Below are 16,555 nucleotides of genomic sequence, written 5' to 3' on the forward strand. Positions count from 1 at the left end.
GAAGTATTTTGGTAAAAAGAAATACTTATTCAGTAAGAATCACTTTAGAACAATTTTGCATCAAGGATATGGCCTTTTGCCAAATGCCTATGTATTCTACTTACTGGCAGTATGCCATCAACTTTATTTGGAAAACTCTCTTTGCTTAAGTAATAAATATTCACTATTTACCAATTTATTTTGCTATAAACAAAACATGGATTCTGTTATTAGACTTTTTCTCTCATTTTTGACCAATTTCACAAAGAATGGACTTTTTCTCATTACCATTAAATGCATCAATGAATCTTGATTAACAGAATTTTCGAAACAGTGCAACTGATCTTTTTTCTTTTTTTTTTTATAATTTGGGGATATTATTTTTGCTTGACATGAAAAGCCCTGAATTTTTCTACTGTATATGGCATTTGATAGGAGAATTTTAATATTAAATTAAAGAACTGTTTTTCTTAGTTGATATTTATGATAATCTAATACAATTTGTTTTATTAAAGAAAAGCGTATAACCAGTGTAAATGGTTGTTGTCACTTAGTTCAGTGCATAGAATTTACACTTGTTTCCCATTTTACATTTTCAAAAGGTGGCTTAAATGGCCACATGAAGTATCAGCATACTGACCAGATGAAAATTTTAGATGTACCAAGGGAAGCAGACAATGAAGACAGCATTGTATTTTTAATGGTAACAGGTGGCAGGGAATGTCTGCAGGAGCAATCACACCTCCATAAGAATCCTAGCATTCCTTGGGTTTAATTTTGCATGATTACAGTGACTCTGGAAAAAAAATTGAGTGTTAGGACTTCAGCAATAGTATTCTGGTTAGCTTCATTTAGGACGGTATGGGCTGAATGTATTAAATACTGCGTATATATAAAAAGGAAATGTTTATTCTTCTTCTCTTTGATTGTATCTGATGGAACAGATACATGTCATTCTGGGCAATGTAATCCCTAAAAGGACACTTACTAGGACTGTATCCCTTGCTGATTTATTCATAGAATTGCTTTATTAATCTAGTGCACAAGGGTAACCTTATTCCAAAGGTATTAGAAAGCATGAAAATAACTACTGGAGTTTTTAGAGATGTGGATTTCTGTGTGTTCAAGCAATTTGAATTATAATCTCAATCAGTCTTTGTATTTTTTTCTGCGAAGTATATAAACCATGAAAAGTGCCGAGGTCTTGAAACTGTTTTTTCATCTTTGCCAATCTCTGCAGTAGTCCAGGTTGGAGAGACAGAGATTAATAAGAAAATGAAAACAGATTATCATGTCTAGAAGAAAAGTATGGTGAGATTTTTCTACCATGATGATGATGAATTGAGTTGCTAGAAATATTATATAGTAACCAGTGCTTTATAGAGGTACACTCTCAACAAGCTGCTTTTTCAGCCTTTTTTGGCTGTCATTTTAGGAACTTGCCATTTTGGTGTGAAATTTTTTTCTCTCCTGGATTAACGTCATACTGCAGATGCCAATCAGAAAGTCAGGCAAAAATTTTTTTCTGCAGCTTTTACCTGTTGCTCAGCTAATGGTGTTAAGCTCTGTTTCATACTTAATGAGACGGAACACTTGAAAACACTGAAGAACTTAGGAATAGGAGGAACCTGAATTCAAGAATAAGGAGTGAAATTTTGCAACCTCAGAGTTTTCCCACTAAAGAAAAACTGACATATGATCAATGGCAATTTCATGACTGTGACAGGGAATGTCCCTTTTCCAACTCTTTCTCCAAGCTGTTCTCCATCTTGCTTTTGCAATTCTACAGTTTTATAAACAGCAATTAGTAAAGAGAAATGTGTCTTTCTGAACAAATACTGATTTTTACTTCATACCAACTCTTCTATACTGTGTACTTCACTGTCTCTGAAATGAGTCTTTAGGTGTCTTTTAAATGCAATTCTCCATAGCAGTTCTTGCTTCTTATTGTGGGAATATATCTGAGATTGTGAACTGTCAAGAATTGCCAGAATGGCTCACTAAATTGGTCTCATTTTTTTTTAGAATGTCATTGATATCGCGAGCATTGGATACTTTTATTTGTTGTGTTGTAAAAGTCCCCTCTGAAACCTATTGTCATTGCAATCTCAAAGGCTCAATTTGTTTTTTTACTCCTTCTAAGAATTATGGGCATGTCCATTTGGATTGATCTCTGATTTCTTTGACTATGTATCAGTATCTAGAAAGCAGCCTTTCAGTGCAGACATTGGTGTAGTCATGACTCCACATGTATGCCTGTCCACCTGCTGTCTTTGTTGAGGTATTTGAGTAATTCTAGGCTATTTTTAAGAAGTTCTACGGTGTTTTTTAAGTCTTGGATAGGATACAACATTGTCTTTTCATTCTCTGTGAAATCTTTGTTTTTCCAACCACTTCCCATTTTTCACAGCAGGATGCTTTCTACATGAAAAGAAGAGAAAGAGACCTGCTTGACAGCTTCTCTTGTCTCCTTGTGTCTAGAGAACTGCATGAGTGTAACAACAAAGAAATGGATCTCTCTGGTGCTATTTTGGTGGTTTTTGTCACTGGGTGCAGTGGTAGCAGATTTAGATTTAACTCTGGATGCTGGCTGTCTTCTTTTTAGGTACAGCCTTCCATTTAAGTCTTTGTGTTACTCAGCTGAATTCAGTTTCTTAAATCCCATCTCTGTCAGAGTAAGTCAGTTTTTATTCAGACATGGTCCTGATCATTTCTTCTCAGAGAATAGACTGGCAAAAGACCTTCAAGTTGATACTTATGAGTTCAAGAATTCCAGTATAGGTTCCAACACTTCCAAGCTCACTTCAATGCCAGGTTCTCCGTGTAGAATCAGGGCTAGATGTTTTTTGGAAGAACACAAACCAGCTGTGTTATAAACACTGTTTGTAAGGCATTGCCATGCTCACTTTATTTTTCTTAATATGCTGTGTTTCTTCATCATGTTTAATTATGAAAATTCTGAGGCAGATTCTCACTGTGCTTTTCTCATTGATGTAGTTATTTATGTTACTGATATAGTATTTATGTTACGTATTTCTCAGGGATGTCGTTCCATCTACTGTGTTTCTGAGGTGTTATGAGTAACTAACTATTGTGGTGGGTTTTGATTTATGTGTATTCATATCTATATGAAAAAATTAAGCAGGATTTTTTCCTGCTTTTGCATTTGTAAGTTAAGTTTCTGTTAGGGTTGGGTAGATGATTGTTCCAGTCTGAAATATAGATGTATTACTCGGTTTCTGGTGTTGCCTGCAGTTGCATGTGTTTAATAATTTAGTAGCTGCCGAGGGGAGCTCGATGTGTGCACTTCCAGTGTTAGGAATGAAGCCACAGCAGCTGAGACTTCATGTTTTCCTGAGAGTGCAGTTAACCACACTTGTCATAGGTGTTTAATTGTGATTTTGATTGCCCTTTCTAGTGGTTTGAAGCTAATACTGAACTTTTGTGGCTTGTCGGAATGTATACAAAGTCTGAAGCTTCTTCCACAATTCCAGTTTTCGCTATTTGAACATGGCTTTCTGTATTTGTGTTTTCAAAGTCCTGTTCTTACAAAAACCAGTTTTCAGAAATTCCTATCACTGAGACCTTGTACTTCAGGATGTGTTGCAAATCTTGTCAACCTCTTGCCTCCTTTCTGTTTGCAAATAGCTTAGATACTTGGTGACTTAACATTTTGATTTATCAGTTCTTTGTTTCTCGATGAGCTGCTTCCTTTTACCATCAGATGTGCTGAAAAGGAAGACTGTCCTTAATCTTCTTCTCTGTTTTACTATAGTGGTGATGATTTGTTTGTTCTTCTTAATGATATGTAGACTGAAAGGAAGATGGTCCATCTCAACTAATAATCTTTACAGTATTTGCTTGAAGATACCACAGTACTTCTTAAAAAAATGCAGATCCTTCCTTTGGAGGACTGTGAAAATACTTGTGTGTTCAGCAGTTCATTTTCAGATTTTTCCTGTTGAAGCAGTACAGCAATTTTTGGTGTTTCTTAACTGAATGTATAGCTGAAACTTAGCCTTCAAAAGTCTTGTTGCTTCCCTTTTTTCAAATTACAGATGTCATGGTTATTTTACCAGTTGTAAGGCATGCCTCTATGACAAGTTACAGCTTTGTGAGAGGGCTTGGTGTGTGACTAGTAGTCAAATAGCTAATAATTGAATGAGTATCAGTGAAGTGAGATGATGTTAGATTACTCAGATGACAGTCAAGAATTACTTCATACTCTCAGACAGACAGACTCTTAGGTCTTGAATGGAATAAACAGGAATAAATCACATAGCTCTGTGGTCCTCAATTGTGTGTCTCAATTGTGTGTCTGGATAAGGGATTGAGAGTGTATATTGTATATATTCCTTTGCATTGTTAGTTTTAACTTGAACTATAAATAGTTTTATAGTTGCATTTTTAGCACAACTTAGAGGTATGAAGACATTGTGCACTTGTGCATTGCAAATACGCTGCTCAGACAGAGAGATTACAATGATCCACTGAATGCTAAAAACTAGTCCAGTCAGCTGTACTTTGCAGAGATCCCCTTACTGCTGCAGCATTATACGTAAGAGAATCCTTGTATGCGTCTTCTGTGGTTCACAGCCTAGAATAGAGTTTGTGCCATCGGCTAATAAAATATGAATAATAGAGAAAAAAAAAAGAATGTTTGTAAGACACGCATATTTTCACTCTCCCCTCTTTCACTAATTATTTGTAATTCTGAGGATAATTTTGAAGAAAAAAGTTGTTCATAGATACATAGTGAAGAAACAAAATTAGGGAGTCATGTAACCAGATTCCCTGAAATTACTTCAAAAATGCTGAACATTCATGGCTGCTAACAAAATGACACACCAAATGAGAGAGATTTTTTTTTTTAAGTGTTAGAAAGAAAATTGTCTTTTGTAGATTAATGAAGGACTGTGTTTAAATGAGCTTCCTTGTGGAAGGACAATGCTTCCATATAAGCAGTCCTTGGTAATAAGAACTGCAATATGGCTCACTTTATTCTTGCACATACTCCCACAGTATTAAATGGATTTAATCACACATCAGGTTAGTGGTTCTTTGTCCTGTCATTCTCTATAGTAAAAAGTGTATGTTAGAAATACGAGAATATATATGTGGAAATGTAAGCAAGGACAAAAAAGATAAATAAAAATACTTCATTTAAGGTAGAATTCAGCAGAGAAGTTAGGTTTGTCCTTACCTGTAACCATATATTTAGGTAACTTCACCACTGTGTAACATTACTGAGATCTGTGAGAATGTATGTGGCTTTAAAAACAAGCATGGGTGTGGTTTAACGACAGTATACACATGAAGTGATTTATTTTTAATTTGAACTCTTAAGTCTGTGGAGTGAAAGGAAGTAAAGAATGCTAATTTCTGCTTTACACTATTTTTTCCTCTTCTTCATAATGTTCAAATAAATACTATTATCATAGTTGATGAGAGATGGAATGGTTTATGGCTTTCCTTGGTTTATGGAAGGTATAAAAGTAATATAATACTCCTTGATACTGTTTTTTCAGTTTGCATACAGAGCAAGCAAAGCATATCCAAACTATTAAAATAGACTGTATTTTCATTTGTGTTCATTATGGAACACTGTCATTTTACTGCAGGAAAAAATATTAACAAGTAAGAGGTCCATAACAGGTCACAATCTGTTGCTATAATTGCTTCTCTTCAGAAACACTTTTTAAAATTTTACGTGATACAAGAGTACTACTATAGGCATTACTCTGTCAGGAATTTCTCTCTCCTGAAACCACAAAGCAGGGCTGAAACACTGTATACCCAGTAAAGCCAAAAAAGTTTTCTAATTCATTCATGTTGTCTAATATTTTAGTGAAGTATTTATCTGAATCAGCTGAGGTGGTTTTTGAGTGGTCTTTTGTGTCTTTTTCTCCCCCCCACTGGTCTTGTTCTGTTTTATAAAATTTTGTTGTTGTTATTCACAGTTTTCTTCAATTAGTGATGGAGAAAAAAGTAGGTAAAGTACTTCTGTGACTTCTGCTTGCACTTCAGAAATTTTTGCTAGTGAATAAACTGATGTTTGATGAAAATCTGTGGACTGAAATGTAGGTATTAGATGGCATTTAGTTGTAAATTTTGGTATATAACTAGTATATTACCCACAGGTAATGTATGTGATGTTGTTATGTTGAAGTGCCATACTCAGGGCTTTATATTTGTTACTCCTCAGCTTTTGTTTTACATTCTTCTAGGGTTTACAGCCTTTTACCTCAAAAAGCTTTTATTCCTCTTACATTGCTGCTCTTCTGCGCTCTCATATTTTTCTGTAAGTTAGTGCCTTTTGTACATTTTTGTTAAGGTAAATGACCTGAAGAGCAAAAGACTTTACAAGTTGTTTCTAAGAATAAGAAGGTGTCTTTTCTCTAGGTAGTTGGAAGAACAATTTTGTATCAGTATGATTTTGACAGCAAGATTTGCTGACATAGACTGATGTATATAGCATAGGCTTGCTTTGATTTTAAGGTAGGATTTTACTAAATTAAACAACCCACTTAGGGGTTAAGCCTTCCAGTTTCCTCTCTGTCCCTTTACTTCACTGAAGTCTTTGATCCCTTACATATTTTTATAGAATTCAGTGCATAGGGATTTATCAGTAGAAGAATAAACTTTGTAGTACAGAGCAATCAGATGACTTTCTGTACACATGATAAATAATAATAATAAATCTCGGAAAGATATGAATCGTACAAGGCAAATAAAGATACAGCTAGGAAAGTATTTCTTGGAATTGTAACACTGAGTCCCAGATGTCTTCTGCTACGTGCAAATAAAATCTGTCTTCAAATTAATGTTTTTGACTTATTTCATAGGACAGAGACCTGATACATATATAATCTATTATTTGTTGTTTTCATTTTGATCTTTTTCCAGATACTTGATTTTTTTAAGTAATGGTTTTTGTAGGTAGTTTGTATTAATGTTTTCTACCACTAGTATAGGTGAAGTCACATATTCTTTCCGTATATGCAGTTATTTGTTGATAAACTTTATCAAGCACAACTTTCTACTGAAATACACATGTATTTTACCCAATATACATACATATATTACCCAATATACATATATGGGATGCAAGTTTTTATTTTAATTCTACACTTTATATTATACAGCTTTTGCCCTTTTGTTGCACAGATTGCTGTTACTGGAAATACACTGAAACTTATGATAAACTTTCTTTTCATCTTCTACTTCATTGACTGTTTTAGCAGTAATTTTCACACTGTTGATTTTTATTTGTGTAAAAAACATATCTTTAGCTGTCATTGGCCTTGTGTTTAACATCTTTTTTGTTGTTCTGCTTTTATGACTGTAAAAATATGCCATTCCCTGCAGTCAGATTTTGGCAAGGTCTAGAAGGATTTTTCTTAAAGCGGTTCTGTGTTCAGGTAAATTAAAGTCACTCTGAGAGCTTTGAGGATTACTGGATCAATGCACATCATTTTACATAACATTTTCATTTCTAGGTACTGAAATATATTTAGGAGTTGTCTTACAAGGTACCAGCAGGACTTTGTTAAGTATGTGTGTGTTTGTTGTTTAATTTTTATTCCTTAACTGCTGTTTGTATTCAGTGCACATTATAGCTCTCAGAAGACTGAAAATGCTTTTTATTATTGCCTTTTATCTGTCATGCTGTTTGAATGATTTTACTGGACTCTAGTAAAGTGGGAAATTGATACAAATAAATTACAACGTGGATCTATTTCTATTGTCAGCAAGCACTAAAAGAAAAAGAAAATATGGCTTCTATAAAAAGTAGTTATTTAGAAAGTAATATTTGGCAAATTAGTATATATAAGTTGTCCTTTCTGTGTAGCTTTCTCTGTAGGATTGAAATGTTTACAACCACAGTTGAGTCATAAAAACAATATGGAACTGAGCCAGTTTTTTTTTTTTTTTTTTAATTGATAAATATTTTTCACTAGGAAGTGAAAAGCATCATCATTACTCCAAAACACATGAGTTTCTTTTCTTTCTTTTTAGTCCTGAAGTCTCTTGTGTGTACATACATGTACACTCAGACAAATATGTATTCACAGAAATGAGGATTTCATGGCTAAGGAGATTGCATGCATTAGATTCTGCTGTAATTTCTGAACATCAGAAACATACGATATTTTGAAGTTCTGTCTATTGTTTTAATTATTATTAAAATATCTAGAAAATATTTACATCTCTAGAAGCACTTTTCAGATTTATCCTCATCTAGATTTGGAAGGTTCTGCTGTACGGGACTGATTATTCTACTTTTATCACCATTAGGTGATGGAACAATGCTTTTCGTTATTGTTCTTTCCACTTACATCCTTCCTTCCCTGCTTTCCTCACAGGTTTTAGCGCCAGCAGTGTAGCTGGTGTATTTTTCTGGTAACATTAGTTCTGATCCGCACAACACCTAGGGTTATGCGTGTGTGATCCTGTGTAAGAGTGAGATGGCCAGGGAGGCATTTAGCCAGCTTTGCTGTAACCCTTTGAGGGCACAGATGCTCCCTGATGGACTACCCATTGTACTGTGCATGACACAGAGTGTAGGTTTCTGTATGGGCACTTAGGTTTGGCTAGTTTCAGCAATACAATGTCCGTATTTAGATAGACTAACCAAATACATTTTTGGCACTCCATCTTACACAGCATAAGAAGCCTGACAATTTGATGCCTGCAAGAAAAGAGGAATTTGAGCCTCAGCGTCAGTATTTCTTAGTAGTTGTCATATACATTAATTAGTTTGCAGGAGATTTACTGGAAAAATATACCATTTTTGTCTTTAGTTTCTTTAGTGATGCTGTGTTACTGCACAGTGTAGTAATTTCTAACTGTAACTCTTAAATAATTTTAAACAAATTTAAACTTAACACTTTTGATGTTTGAATTGACTGAAGTTAACAGGAATTAAAACTAGAATTCACAATGAAGTGCTAATACTTTTGAACAGAAATATTCCATGAATGATGTGACACTTAAGATTTCTCCATAAAGATTTTCCTTTGAATCTTTCAATTACATTACTGGTAGGATAGAAATTTGGCAGTCTTCTGTTATCTTTTTTACTTTATTTTTCTTCCTTTTTTCTGCCTTTTTATATATGGATTTTAAACTGATGATTAATAAAAGGAAAACATTTGGAGTTTCATCATAAGTTGATGAAATTGATAAATCATGATGTCCTTTTATATTAAGTTACAGATCAGATTTGGCTCAGGTGACACTTCTTTGTATTTATAATAAAGTAAAGTATGAATTTCCTTGAATTTTGCACCGTAATTATGCAAAAATTTAAAATACTTCTGGAGCAAGCTGTTTCTGAAGTCTCTTCTTTCTTTTTTTTTTTTTGTCTTTTCTTCTCCTAAAGAAAAACCTTATATGGCAGAATATATGATGACTGTGTATTAACATAAATAAATAATAAATACATAAATAAAAAAAAATGATAAATACTGTGGTGCCAATTCAAGACCTTTTATGGTCCTTCCAATTCCATTTCACTGAGGAATGAACTTAGAATATGGGAAAACATCCTGAAATCATAGTAGGTTCTTTGGAAAGGGTATGTGATGAATCTAAAACTAGTATTTAACCTCTGTTCCTGTTTAAGTAGTTATTAAACAGTGTGGGGATATGCTGCTCTACTGTTACAGTTAGCCTTCAGTCATTTGTGAATGTGTTAAAAACCGGAACCACTTGGATATGCAAAATCTGTGAGAGTTGCTGATAGATCTGACATGTGCCAGTTGTTGCATGGGCATAGATAGCATCAAATGGAATCCAGAATATTTTGCCTTGTAAGCTCTCCTGGGAGACTTCTCGTAACATTCCAAATCGAACATATATTGACTAATACAGAAATGTTTTCACTAGGAGCCTTGGAAAGGTGAAATAAGAAAACTGACACTAATATTTGAGTCTGAAGTCATGCTTAGCAAAATAAAATTATTATGTTTGTGTTGAAGTATTTTTTTACAGTTTACAAACTTGTTCTTTTTTCCTTTTTTTAGTGAACAATAGGGCTGTTTTTGTAAGAAATATATTTGTACCTGCACCATTTTGCTAACAGCCTTTTCATGTGGCATCATTTGAATACATTAGATCATAATTCAGATGATATTTGGGACTTGAAGTGTTTGAATAAATGTTGTTTTCACTTAACATGTAACATTAAATAGTTCTAAGCATTGGACATTACCATGTAATCAATTTTCATTGTCTGACTTGCCCTGCTAACATCACTGATCCCAGACAATAGGTTCCATATATTTCACATCATGAATATTAATTAATCTCACAACTTTCTCTGATTTTTTTCAGCAGTGAAATAAATGAAACCTCTCGTACAAGGGATGCAGTTACAGCCCCAAACCATGTTTAATTAGAGCTCAGCATGCAGTTTAAGATGGCATCTGTTTACATTAAGCATGATTATTGCTGTTTGTACTCTTTTTTTCTCTATTCCTTTAATGAACATTAAGTTTATTAAAATAGATGAATAAGATTGCCCTAAATAAACAAAAACATAAATGTTGGAAGGATGGGTAACCTATTAAACATTGCAATCAATTTTGTCATGCTGTCTTTCACATGCAATTTCATAAAGCACAAGGATGTTTAGTGGTTTTTAATCAAAATCTGTGTATTGATTAATGCAACACCACAATGTAAAATGTAAGATTTATTGCAGATTCTGTAGATGACAAATGTTCTTGCACATCACTGAGCCGAGGTACTTTTACTATCACCTGATAAAGTTTGGAATCTTTATGTCCCAAACCTTTCTGCTGCCAGTGCCAAACAGATAACATGCTGTTTTATATAATGTTATGATGTGTATATCTGACCACTTGAAGTCTCAGGAAGGCATCTCAGTGTATCTTCTGCAGTTCATTAAAAACATCACCGAATTTTCAGCAACCTATGCTGCTTACAGATGACTTTGATCTAGAGACCTACATGTTAAAGCCACCATATCTCATTAACATTCCTAGAACGTCTTGTTCTCATACAAAATTGGCTATAAATTAGGGAGAAAATTACAGTTTAAATGTGATTTAAAGAAAGTTAAGTGGGTGACAGAGGAGAGACGTAGCAGCAAAAAGGCTGTATGTCAGCCATAAATCATAGCCTTGGGGAAAAGGAAACTAAACTTGTATAAAGGGTAAGAAAAAGTAGAGGAAGGAAAGGATGACTTAGGAAGACTTTTGTAGGGGATATGAAAAAGCTAAGCCATGGCTGTTGTTTCACACAGGCACCAGTGACACAGCCAGGAGCAATCCAAGGAGCATCAAGGATTGCTGAACTATTGGGAGGGGTGGTGGTATCAGTGGTGATGTCCAGAGCTTAGTGGTTAGTTGTCGCCCTATTGGGAACAGCAAGAAGAACGACACAGACTCCCTTGTGGAGTCAAACTGGAGAATTTCCCCCTGTTTATTGCCTCAGATCTTTTTTATAGACTGATATGTGAAAGTACAGAAAAGTAGAACTCTTACTGGTTAGTAAACTAACACATCACCATCATTGGTCAGTGGGGTACATCACCCCTCGACCTTCTCCTGCAAGAAGACAAGGAACAAACAGCACCTGCAATGCTGTTTTCTATCTCTGAGGATTGTTCTAATTCCTCTTTATGATTTCCCAGGCCACTTTCTCAGGCAAGACTGAGAAAGTTATGTGGCCTGCTATTCCACAGGCACCATGCTGCCTGCTTCACAGTTAGCATCCATAGTCAGTGATAGTGGTCAGTCCTTCCAGTTAGGGGGTAAATATTTGAAAGATCTAGTTGAATATAGCAGATGAATAAATGGTAACAGAACTGGTGCCACAGAGACTGCTTTAGCTGTAGGACTTGCTTTGAGAAGCCTGGTCTACTGGGGTCTTACTGGGGTCCATCTGTCAGAGAGGAAAAACATTTTTGGTCATGTTTGCCAAGCTGGTGAGGAGAACTTCAAACTAAAGTTGCTGGGGGAAGGGAATCTCAACCTATCCCTGTTTTACCAGTTTGATGCCAGTACCAAGGAGAGCTGCCCAGAGCCTGGAGAGGGATCACAGATCAGCAGGAGAGCACCTGAAGGACGGCACACAGGAATTCCACATAATCCAGCCATTAAGTCAGCTTTACCAGGGGCTCGAAGGAGTCTGTGAAAATGCACATAGCATGGAGAATGAACAAGAATACTTAGAGATGTGCACACATGTTCAGGGCTCAGGGCTGCAGTCTTACTGGCATGATAGAGATGTGGTGGGATGGTTCCTGTGACTGCAGTGTTGGATTGGAAGGGTACAAGCTTTCTAGGAAGGACAGGCAGGGGAGATGAGGTGCTGTTGTGTCCTGTGCCAATGACTAGCTGGAGTGCATCGAGCTCCATCTGGATGAAAAGGTGACTGAGAATTTATGGATCAAGATTAAAAATGAAGGGCAGGGACAAGTGACATTATGGTGCTAGAGGCCACCAAACCAGGACAACCAAGTAGATGTAGCCCTCTGTAGACAGGAATGGCCTCATAATCACTAACTCTGATTCTTTGGAGGGACAACACAGCAGTGCACAAGCAGTCCAGGAGATTCCTGGAGTGTGCTGATGACAACTTCCTTCTCTAAGTGATAGAGGAACACATGAGGGGAGGTGCTGTGATAGACATCATTCTCCCAAGAGGGGCTGGTGTGAAGTGTGAAGCTCAGGAGCAGACTGAGCTGTGGTGATTTTTAAATGGTGGAGTTGAAGGCAGCTGGAAGGATACACAGGATGCACAGCAAAGTCAACTACCCTAGGCTTCCAGAGAGAAGACTCTGGCCTCTCCAGGGATCTCCTTGGTAGAAGATTGCATAAAGTCTTAGAGAGATGAAAGGCCCAGGAGAGCTGGTAAATATTCATCCCTTACTAGCTCTGCATACCAACAAAGAGACAGACAAGCAACAATTCCAGGAGGCCTGCATCAATAAAGAAGGAGTAAAGCATCAGGTTAGGAAAGCTAAAACACTGATAGTTAATCTTCCTGGGGATGCAAGAGGCAAGAAGAAAAGCCCTTACGTCAGTGATAGAAGGAAGACTACGAAAAATGTAGGCCTTTTTTGGAAGAGAAAAATCAAACAGGAGACCTGGTTAGCCTGTACATGGGGAAGGCTGAGGTACTCAACCTTTGTAAGTGCTCCAGCTATACCACCCAAGTCACAGAAGACAAAGACCAGGAGTGGGAGAATGAACTGTGTGCTGTAGGAGAAAATTGGGTCGGGTGCTGTGGTACCTGAATAGGTGCATCTGCATTGAGGTAATTAGCAGATGCAGTGGCTAAGCCTCTGTGCATCATATTGGAAAAATTATGGTAGTCTGGTGAAGTTCTTACTGACTGAAAAAGGAAAAACAGTCTGTTTTTAAAAGGGGAAAAAGGAAGACATGGAGAACTATAGGCTGCTCCGTCTCACCTCTGTACCCAACAATCATGGAGCATATCTTCCCAGAAACTTTGTTAAGGAGCATAGAAAATAAGGAGGAGATGGGTGACAGCTAACATGCCTTTGCTTTTTGTCAGGTAGATTGTGCCTGACAAATTTGCAGGCCTGCTGTGAAGGATAACAGCATTGGTGACTAAGGAAAGAGCAACATGAACTGCTGACTGTATCTTTGCAATGCATTTGGCACTGCTGTACTATATCCTTGTCTCTAAATTAGGAAGAAGGGGATTTGATGCATGTAACAGTCAGTGGGTAAGGAATTTGCTGTATGGTTGCACTCAAGAGTTGTTGAGGTGCATCTGTGTTCTTTATGTTGGTACCTATTGAGTTCTGTTGGTATGCTCTGTCAACCCTCAGTTTAGTTGGTTTGCCCCAATTTGTACCTCAGTCGCCTGCCAATCCCTGTTACAGCCCCGCCTCCTCACCCAGAATATTCTCTGTCCCTCCCCACTGGGGTGTCAATCCTGTTTTATGCTTTCTTCCTTGAGTGCCAATCCACCCTGATCCTGCCCCTTGTTCCAGTGAGTCAGTCCTCCCTTGTACCAAGCTCCAGTTTGGCTCACCCTTTTGGAATTCCCCTAAACCACCACGCCCCAGTGGATTGCTCACCTGCTTGTCAGTTTGTGTCCCCTCCCTATGTTTCCCCATTCGTTGGAACTTTGTAAATCCCACCTTCTGTACCTCCCCTAGTTCTCCCTGATTTGCCAAGATTTTGTAAACACCCCCTGGACTTCCCTCATACAGCTTTCCTTGCATAACCTTGTTTTCTGGTCTTTGTCCTTGACTGCTTTGGACAATAAGCCTGTGCTTGGAACCCATATGAACAGCCTCCTCCTCAGTCCTTGCCTCCACACTCAGTGCTGACAGCTCTAATGTGCTGTAGAGCAATATCTGTAAGCTGTACTCCAGGTCATCCTGCTCCCAGAGTATGTCCCACTCTCAGCACGGTGCCATGGTGGTTAGTGGGTTAGCCTGGGACTCCGGCACCATGTCAAGGAGTTACAGTCAATGGCGTAATGGCTCAAATGGAGACCAGCGATGAGTGGGGCTCCTCAGGGGTAATACGGGAATTGGCGCTGTTAAACGTCACTAGTGGTAACATGAATTGTGGAATGGAGTGCATCCTAAGCAAGTTTGCTGACAGCATGCCAGAGGGATGCTATTCAGAGGGAACCTTGACTGGCTTGAGAGGTGGGCCTATGTAAGCGTCAGAGTTCAGCAAGGCCAGGTACAAGTACTTATGTTTGGGCAATCTCAAACGCAAATACTGACTCTGTGGAAAACACTTTGAGAGCAGACCTGAGGAAAAGGACTTGAGAGTGCTGGTTAACAAGAAGCTCTGTGGGACTGGGCAATGTAGACTTGAAGCTCAGAAACCCCAGCCATATCCTGGCCTGCATCTAAAAAAGCATGAACAGCAATTTGAGGGTTTTGTATCTCCCGTTCCCCTCTTGTGCCCCATCACTGGAAGTGTTGGAGGCCAGGTTAGATGGAGTTTTGAGTTGGTCTTGTGGTAGGTGTTGCTTCCCATAGCAGGGTCATTGGGACTAGATGATGTCTGAGGTCCCATCATTCTGTGATTCAGTGGTCCTATGAATAGCCTGAAAAGAAAAAGATACTGTGAAATTAACTCAGCTAATGTTGGAGGGATATTTTGAGTATTTAGGTGATCTGCTTGGGAAAAAATCTTGTATACTATACTAGAAAGTAAAAAAACCCTAGTCATGTCAAATAAAGGCTAAGAAGTTGAGATGGTCTTGCAGCAGGCCACACAATCTCACTTCTGTATCTTTGTGAGATTTTTTTTGGACTAACTGAAATAAGTCCTCTGTAAAAGTTTGTGATCCTACATTCAATGACTACCATAATTCTACTGTTAATCAACTTTTTACAATTTTGGGCTGATTAATGCTGAAACAGAATATAGTTTAATGCAATTTTGTCTGAGCCATGTGATTTGATTTAACCAGTTTGTTCAGGAAAAATCGCATCATCAGGCGCTTGTCTGACTTCAGAACTGCTGTTGGCCCCCTTGAAACAACCTCCATATATGCTTCTGCTGCTACAGTTTTTATGTTGTATTTAATAGCTAGCAGCAGCCAGTGTTTGTAATGGTGACATTTTATTTGTGTGTTCCATGAGATCCAGAAGTTGGAGAGGAGCTTCAAGTCATGAAGAATGTTCTTATCTGTACAGAGCTTCCAGGAAAAAAGTGAACACTCCTAAAAAGCCACATGTAGTGTTTAGTACTGTTCTTAAAGGAAAGTATGAAGGAAATAACTTTGTTCTTGCCTTCATTTCTTTTGCCAGAGAGTTCCCATGTTTTATGTTGCTTCTGCTATTGCTGAGTAGGCATGAGTTATAAGACTGCATGGGCTTTTTTGGTTCCTAAGCAGTGTATGTGTATTAAGACAGTTGAAAACTTCAAAGAGTTTGGAGCTCTGTTCCACCAAAGAGAAACATCATGAAGCAAATAGATGCTGTTCTCTTCTAACAATTTCAGTGGCACTTGCTGCTTTTGCCCAGACAGGTTGCATGTGTCTTTCATGGTGGAAAGTTTCAGGTATTTTTCAGTAGGTGCCATTTGATAGTAAATGCAAAGCTTGGTTTCTTTTGTGTTTTTTTTTCTTTTTAAGCTCTTATCATTAATTGGCTTAATTTACAAAAAGTCACATTGAAGTATTATTGCATTGGTTAATGTTTGTAATTTTGTCTTACTTCTTTAACTGTGTTGACCTTTCTCAACCAAATGAATTTCAGAAATTAAATTTGAATAACTAGGTTTCATCATGACTTTATGACATGGACCAGAGTCTATACAGATTACAAATCTTTATAAACTCTGAGCTAATGAATAAAGGCCTTATTTGCCTCATAATGATTTACTGTACTGTCCCTGGCTTTATTTATGGGTAGTATAGAACTTTCCAGTTCTGTAGTTTTATTGTTGCAAATATTTGCAATATCGCATATTTGAAATTAATTACAGTAATTTATCTGCTAAGTGTCTGAAAACACTGTGCATTTTCTCTTCTGGACTTAGAATTTAAAGTAACAGTGACAGCCAGACCTTTTAAAATTTACTCTGACCACACTGGTTAA

At 37.1% G+C, this 16,555-nt stretch overlaps 1 protein-coding gene across 15 annotated transcripts in view; it reads left to right on the forward strand.

Annotated features, from left to right (window-relative positions):
- Positions 1-16,555, forward strand: part of PTPRD (protein tyrosine phosphatase receptor type D) — a 1,176,387-nt gene that overhangs the window by 818,795 nt on the left and 341,037 nt on the right. The window lies entirely within an intron of this gene.

This window comes from Cyanistes caeruleus, chromosome Z (assembly GCF_971803275.1).
Source record: "Cyanistes caeruleus chromosome Z, bCyaCae1.hap1.1, whole genome shotgun sequence".
NCBI lineage: Eukaryota > Metazoa > Chordata > Aves > Passeriformes > Paridae > Cyanistes > Cyanistes caeruleus.